Source organism: Otolemur garnettii, unplaced genomic scaffold (assembly GCF_000181295.1).
Source record: "Otolemur garnettii isolate 467f Iridium unplaced genomic scaffold, OtoGar3 scaffold00227, whole genome shotgun sequence".
Classification (NCBI taxonomy): domain Eukaryota; kingdom Metazoa; phylum Chordata; class Mammalia; order Primates; family Galagidae; genus Otolemur; species Otolemur garnettii.
Genome location: NW_003852622.1, coordinates 34,288 through 42,279, shown reverse-complemented (window position 1 = coordinate 42,279; position 7,992 = coordinate 34,288). Strand labels below are relative to the sequence as shown.

Below are 7,992 nucleotides of genomic sequence, written 5' to 3'. Positions count from 1 at the left end.
CAGCAACCTCCAACTCCTGGGCTCAAGCGAGTCTCCTGCCTCCACCTCCCAAGTAGCTGGGATTACAGGTGCCCGCCACAACACCCAGCTATTTTTTTGGTTGTAGCCATCATTGTTTTTCGGCAGGCCTGGGCTAGATCCGAACCTGCCAGATCAGGTGTACGTGGCTGGTGCCTTAGCCGCTTGAGCCACAGGCGCAGAGCCTCCTGTAGCTATTCTTTTTTTATTTCAGAATAATATGAGGGTACAAATGTTTAGGTTACATTGTTTTTATTGTTAAGATAATGTTCAAGTTGTAGTTGAACCCTTCACCCACAGAATGAGCTGAACACCCTCATATTTTGCACATTAAGTGAGGGCCTGCCAATTGCCCTCCCTTCTTTCTCCTTTCCTCTACCTCCACGCCCCTCCTCCTTATTAGACTATACTTGAGATTTTTCTTTCCTGTCAGCATGTAGTTGTTTATATATTAGTTTCGTATTAGTATTGAGTATATTGGATACTTTTTCCCCCATTCTTGAGATACTTTACTAAGAAGAAAAAATTATGGAACATTTCACATATTTGGTTGTCATGCTTTCACAGGGGACATACTTATGTTTTCTGTACTGTTCCAATTTTAGTATTTGTGCTGCTGAAGTGAGCACTAGCTATTCTTTTGGAATAAATAAAGTGGAAAAATGTGTTTTTTTTATTTTTCTTTTATTTGAAACCGTGTGGATTTTTATTTTATTCATGAAGGATATTTCTGCTTGATATAGGGTTCTGGGATTCTGGATTTACAATGGTTTCCCAATAAGTATGTTATTGCTTCTGTAACTTTTTTCAATTTTTTTTACCTTGTTCTTGGTCTTCAGAAGTTTCACTATAATGTTTCTTTGTGCATATTCCATTGAATTTGTCCATATATGTTTTTTGCCCACCTTTTTGATTCTGCAGACTTAGACTTTATTAACTTGGGAAGTTTTCTGCTATTATTAGAATATTTTTTCAGACTTCTTTTTTATCTCCCTCCATAATCCCAGTTATACAAATGTAAACCTTGTATTACAATATTTATAATACCACACGTTCTTGAATTCTGTTTGTTATTTATAAGTCTATTTATTCTCTATGATTCAGATGTAGTAATTTCTATTGTTCCACCTTCTGGTAGACTGAGTTTTTTTTTTTTTTTCTCTATTCCTCCACCCTTCCATTAAGCTCATAACCCATTTTTTAATATAACTATAAACTTGTATAACTGTTGTATTGTATATTTTCAATTTTACTTTCTTCATATTGTCTATTTCTTTGTTGAGAATTTCTATTTCTTTCCTGAGACTTTTTCATTCACATGTTAATGAACACGTAGGTTGATCCCCTATCCTGGCTATTATAAATAAAGCTTAAGGACATATGGTAATACAGATAATTATTTGACATGCTGATTGCTGTTGCTTTGGATATATACTCAGTAGTGAGCTTGCTAGATCATTTTATTATGGAAATTTCTGTGCCAGGTCCTTGATCTAGAAAATTGAAGAATGAATTCACCAACCATGAGTAAGCAAAACAATAGCTTTAATTAAGAGAAAGGAATGAGGGAAGTCTCTATTGCTTATTGTGGAAGGGTCTCAAAAATTAGCTAAAATTTTAGCAGCAAAAAAACCAAGAAAGCTTCACCAGAGAATCCTTCCCATCACCACAATGTTTCATCTCCATTCCTCCATTGATCAAAAACAATTTTCTGAGAGCTTTCATGAAATATCATTAAGAATCCACCTTACATCCTGAATTGGCTTCTGATTTTATTTTCTATCCTAACCTCTAAAAAAATTTTATAGGGTGAATATTTGTTTTCAGTTAATAGTGTATCTTCATTGGCATGGTTAATTCTTAATACCCACAGATTTTTACAAATGAGTTAAATAGCTGGTGTCATTCTTTACAAAAGTATCTTGAGCTTGATGGAGTTCATATTGAAAAATAAAATTTATATTTTTTCTTAAAAATATCCTATTAGGCTAAAGAAGGGAGGAAAGGAACATATAAGTAATTGAAAAATTATGTTACAGAGCTAAAACAGCTATACTAGCTAAAATAGCTTTTTGAAAGCAACAAACTTAACTTAGAATATTCAGTAAGAATTTGATAAGATACAAATTTTATATGTATCTTAAATATTTTTTTTTGGAAATTCTGTCCATGTAAGATGTAAGAGAATAATGAATAGCATGAGTAAAATGAAAGAGAACTAATGTACTATGACAAATTTAAGAAATAGTGATTATTACTGTGTCTTTGTCATATAAAATGTACATATGTACACGTATATGTATGTATTTTAGCATATACAGTGTATATTTTTACTGAAAGATATGTCATAAGACTATGAATGCAGTGAAATTATATTGGGTTTTTATGTCATGATAAAAAAAAATACAGGAAAGAAAACAAAAAATCGTATTAAAAAGATGAAGTGTCAATCATGGATTTTATATAAATAAATTAGGGATTTATTAAGAATACTGGAAGCAGAAAGGTAAACAGACTGATGAGGCATTTACTGAGATAAGTGGACATGCCTGAGGACTATATCAAAAATAAAAGTAAAATTTTAAAAGAATATAGTTGCAGTTGTAGATGAAATATAAATGATAGGGCTTAGTAGTAATTGCAGATTATTACAATGAGAAACTCTGGGGAATAATAAATAAAGGGGGGAAAAATTACATGATTGCCTCTGAGTTTTTTTTCTTAAATGACAAAATTACAAATGGTAAAAGGACAAACCTCAGTCACATTTTTATTTGATTAAAATTAATAAACTTTATTTTCTTGAGAAGTTTTATTTTTACAGAAAATACAAAGAGATTCTGTTACTGAAATTTCTCTTTCTTGTCCTTCATCTCAGGAAATTGATGAATTCACAGATTACTATTATTAAGTGACAGGACAGATTTTTTTTTAATAGATATTATACATAAAATTAGAAGGAAAGCCTCCAGCACAGCAGAGGGGGTCCTGAGTTGGATGCCAATTTTTGATGTTTGTCTTGGGATTTATATGTGGTTTATTTTTTTTCTGCAGGCAGGGGAGTTTGGGAAAGTGATATGTATGTTTAAACTTTGTCATACCCATTGGTGCCAGATGTATGCTAGCAGAAGTTAATTTAAAAACCTCCATTGTATAGTAATGGGGTATTTGGGGGGGATTTCTGCTTCTCCTGGGGAGTGGCAACTTAGATGAAACATTGATCAAACTAATTTATTAGCCTCCTTAGGGCTAGAAATTATAGAGTTCATGTCCAGCCCTAGGGAAAGTGGACCTGAATCAATGCTCCCTCCAAGTGGAAGCCCTAACTACTGTTAGAGAAAAAAAGGGTGAAAACTGATCTCGACTGCTTCCTGTTGGATTGGGGCAAAGATAAAAGGGAAATATTCAGGGGTCTCATGAAGGAGGCCAATCCTAGGGTCCACAATAAATGAGATTCTAGATTGATTGTGGTTTTAATTAGAAATAATTAATATGTGAGTCAATCTTATGATCCCTAGTGGTCCAATAATTACAGTGTTGTAATTATGCAGTAAAGATATAAAACATGGGGTACATTGGATACAACAACATACAAATAATGTTAAAACTAGAATAATTCCCACAACAATAACTAATGCTATTAACCAATTTAAATTAGGTAATAAAGAAAACAATTGATTAAAATCTAAACCATAAAAGCCTTCTATTTGGGTGAAATTGTAAAGTACATTTTGTACTTATTTTAAATTGTGTTCTATTAATTGGGAGTTGTTTGATAGGTTGAGGCAGAACATATCTTTAAATTTTGTATACCCATGATTATGTCATAAGAGTAATCAATGGCTGGTCTGTTCTCCAGGACTGCTTCCTTATTTTGTCCAAGTTCTACACTTAGGGTGCTAATAGCTTGTGAGGTAGCATTCAAAGCTTTTACTATAGAGCAAGATAGTTCACTAATCTCACCATTTAGTTTAATTACCATGTCTGGCATTATTAATAAGGACAAGGACATATATTCAGCTGGGATGAACAGGTAAACATCCCTCCAGAAATATGGAAGATTAAGATCTCAGGTTTCTCAATTTCTGGTGTCTTTCAGGTCCTATTCCTGGCAAAAAAGAGTTAATTTCCCTAGGATGGAGGGGCCCCCAGTGGCATTAGCCAAAGCATAAGAAAAAGTCTGGTATCCACACAGCAAAAATCACCCCTTAGGAAACTGAGGGTGTACACTGGCATAAGATATGGTAGTTGTCTTAAAACATTGGAGAAGCTATTATTTAAATGCACACAGGAGGTGGGACATCCTGAGAATTTTACACAATCTTCTCCTGGCATAAATGTTTTAAGGCAGATGGGAAACATATCTTTTCCTTGGTTTGTCTCCCTGGTCTCTATCCATACAAATCCTGATAGTCAATACTCTTTTAGATGTGCTATAACACAGTGAAGTTCCTGATCAGTTTTAATGGAGTACAAGCCTCTATTGAAAAATATGTAAATATCTGATCTACATAAGTTCCCCTACTAGATAACAGACATATTCATGACGTTTTTAACCGGGTAATTCCAAACATTCTCGTCTCATTGATACGGCATTTTATCTTGTCCTTTTCCCACAATTCCCAGAATTGAAAAAGAAAAGAGAATGAAGAGAAGGAGGGTGCATCTTACAACCATTTCTTTATCTAGATCTTATGTCACCAACTAGTTTCATTGTCCAGATATGGAGTACTGATGTATCAGGTTCTGTTGCTTTTGTCAGTGGGTAGGGCATGACTTGGGTGTGATGAGTCCAGATCTTAAGTTCAATCAGTTTTAACTGTGGTGGGAGAGATAAAAAGTAAGATATTTGAATTTGATATAAATGGGTTGAAGGTTTACTCATTCTTTTCACCTGTCCTTCAGTAGTAGCCTATACTTTAGGATTAATGTCTGTCTTTAATAAGGAAAGACATAACATAGGATGCTATCTCGTGTTCATAGTAATTTTTTTTTCCTGCTTTAGTCAGTATATAGTTTTCTAAGCTGGAGTAGGACTTTTAGGCATGATTAGAGAGGCATGATAAAATAGCCAGTTTTCTCAATTATAAGAGTTAAGAGAAAAATTTGGTAACTAGTCATTCAGATACACCCTTGATTGTTATGGGCTTGAGAGATGAAAGTCCAGGATTTGAGACACATGTAGAAAAGGTGACTCTGGTATTTAGGAAAAATCTTATCACCTGGCCCTCCACAGTAAGGCACACCCATGGCTCTTGGGCAGAGATGATATGGTACAGAGCCATAAAATGTTCTGCTGAAAGTCTTCAGTCAAGCTCAGAGGATGAAACAATTCTCTTTCCCTGAGGGCTTTCCCTCTGGAGACAGGTTGATCTCTAGTAGTCACCTCTGCATTCTGGACAAGGGCTGGTAACTTGCCTCCTAGGCAGTGCTTGCTTGAGTCAGAACCACTGTCTTTCTCCAGTCTTTTTTCCTGGTTTAATTATAAAAGGCTAATGTGACCATTTTTAGCAAGTCTTACAGATTATGGTCACAGTCTAGGGCCAATTTTTGTAATTTCCTGCAAATTTCTAGGCCCACTTTAGTGTTAAATGTATATTTTAAAATAATTTGTTCCTCTGAAGAGTCAGGTGTTAACTGAGTATGTTTTCTCAATGCCTCCCTAAGCCACCAAAGAAAGGCTAAGGAATTTTTTTTTTCCCTCTTCTGAGTGATAGTAGACATCTTAGAATAATTCTCAGTGTCCCACTCAGGCTGCTGAAAAAGGGATTGTGTGTCTCTCCATGGAGTTCCTGGTCCTACTTTAAGTGACATATTATTGTTGGTATTGATACTGGAATTTCGCTCTTCAGTAGGTTCTTGGTCTTGGAGATTCAGAGAATGAACCCATGGACCACAGATCAGTGGTAAGATAGCACTTTTATTAGAAGTTAGAAGAAAGAGGATTCTGGGAAGATGGCCAACTAGTAGCAACCCTTGTCAGAGGCTCCTGAGCAAAGGAAGAAAAACTGGATGGATTCAGAATCTATGAAGCCAAAGATGGGGAGCTGAGCCCAGAAAGAAGTTCAACAAGCTGTAAATCAAAGGAAGAGCATTTAAGAACACAAAAGACAGGTACAGAGCAGGCCCCAGAACTGCTTGCTAGAGCTGCAATCCTCCTGTGGGTGGTGGGTGGCCACAGAGGAGCCCCCAGCTCCAGGCAGGCACAGAACTACTTGCTAGAGCCATGCACACCCTATGAGTGGCAGTGGAGGAGTCCCCACTCTGGGTGGGCCCAGAACTGCTTGCTAGAGACACGCACACCTGATAGGGGGAAAGTGGAGGAATTCACCGCTTCAGACACCCCTGTGGGGTGAGCCCAGAACTGCTTGCTAGAGCCACACCAACCCACGGAGTCACAGCAGGGGAGTCGACCACTCCAGGCGGGCCCAAAACTGTTTGTTAGAGCTGTGTGCTTCCTGCAGGTGGCTTCAGAGGAGTTCCCCCGCTCTGGGCTCCCGCACTGGGAGGGCCCAGATTGTATTGCTAGTGCCGTGCACGCCCTGCGGGCACTAGCAGAGGAGTTTCCCGATCTAGGTGACAGTGTTGGGTAGGCCCAGAACTACTTGCTAGAGCCACATGCAACCTGCAGGGCCACAGTGGAGGAGTCTACTGCTCCAGGTGGGACCAAGACTGTTTGCTAGAGCCACGGGCATCCTGAGGGTGGCAGCAGAGAAGTTCCCTGCTATGGGCTCCCATGCTGGGAGGGCCCATATTGGCTTGCTAGTGCTACACACGTCCAGTGGGCAGCGGCAGACGAGTCCTTCGCTCCCCATTCCCCTGCCCCCCTGGTTGCCCCAATGGGGCTGAACTATGATTGATCCACCTGATGCTGTCAGCCTGCCACCTGGTTGCTCTTCAGTTACCCTGGCAGGGTGAACTAGGACTGATCTGGTCACGTGCGTGCCTAGCGCCATGGCTGTGGTTCCCCCGCCCCCCCACCATTGCTCAGGTGGGGATGAACTAGGACTGATCTAGCCGCTGCAGTTCCCCTGTCCCCCAGTTGCCTCTGTGGGGCCAAACTAGGACTGACCCGGCCGCGCATGCTCCCTACATAGTTGCTGCTGCCCCCCTAGCCCCCAGTTGCCCTGGAGGGGCCGAACTAGGACTGACCCAACTGTGTGCATTCCCCACACAGCTGTTGCTATTCCCCTGCCCCCCAGTTGCCCTGGAGGGGCCGAACTAGGACTGACCCAACTGTGTGCATTCCCCACACAGCTGTTGCTATTCCCCTGCCCCCCATTGCCCCAGCAGGGCTGATCAAGGACTGTTCCAGCCACTGCCATTCCCCTTCCCCACAGTGGCCCCAGGGGGACGAACTAGGACTAATCTGACCACTGCCATTCCCCTGCCCCCCAGTTGCCCTGGTGGGGCCAAACTAGGACTGATCCAGCTGCTGTCATTCTCCTGCTCCCAGCTATTCCACTGCTCCCCCACATGTCACCCCGGCAGGGGCTGAAGTAGGACTGATTGAGGCTTTCTTGTGCTCTGTGCAGCTGCAGTCATTCCCCTGTCCCCTGGTAACCCCAGTGGTGCCGAACTAGGACTGATCCAAATGTGTGAGCACCCTGCATTGCTGTGGATCACCTGCACCTGAGTCACCCCAGTGGAACCGAAATAGGACTGATCCAGCCACTGCCATTCTCCTGCCCCCTGGTCACCCCAACAAACCAAATGAGATCTTATCTGGCTATACACGCTTCCACGCAGTTGCTGCCATTCTGCTGTGCCCCAGTTGCCCCAACGCCCAAGAATTGGGAAAAGATGACAGACACAACCTGTCTCTCTGGGTAACTGGAAGAAGCCACTGAATGAACAGTTCTGATAAGATCTCCAAACAGAGTAAACTCAGCATGGGGCAGAATCAGCAGAAAAACTCTGGCAACTTGAATAACCAGAATAGATCAACTCCCCCAAGGAAAAATGGGACAGATG

General features: G+C 40.4%; 1 non-coding gene across 1 annotated transcript; it reads right to left on the bottom strand.

Annotated features, from left to right (window-relative positions):
• Window positions 1–540: 540 nt before the first annotated feature.
• On the bottom strand, window positions 541–647 carry LOC111722270. Its single transcript, XR_002771118.1, has one exon. It is a non-coding gene; the product is annotated as a U6 spliceosomal RNA (small nuclear RNA).
• Window positions 648–7,992: the final 7,345 nt, after the last annotated feature.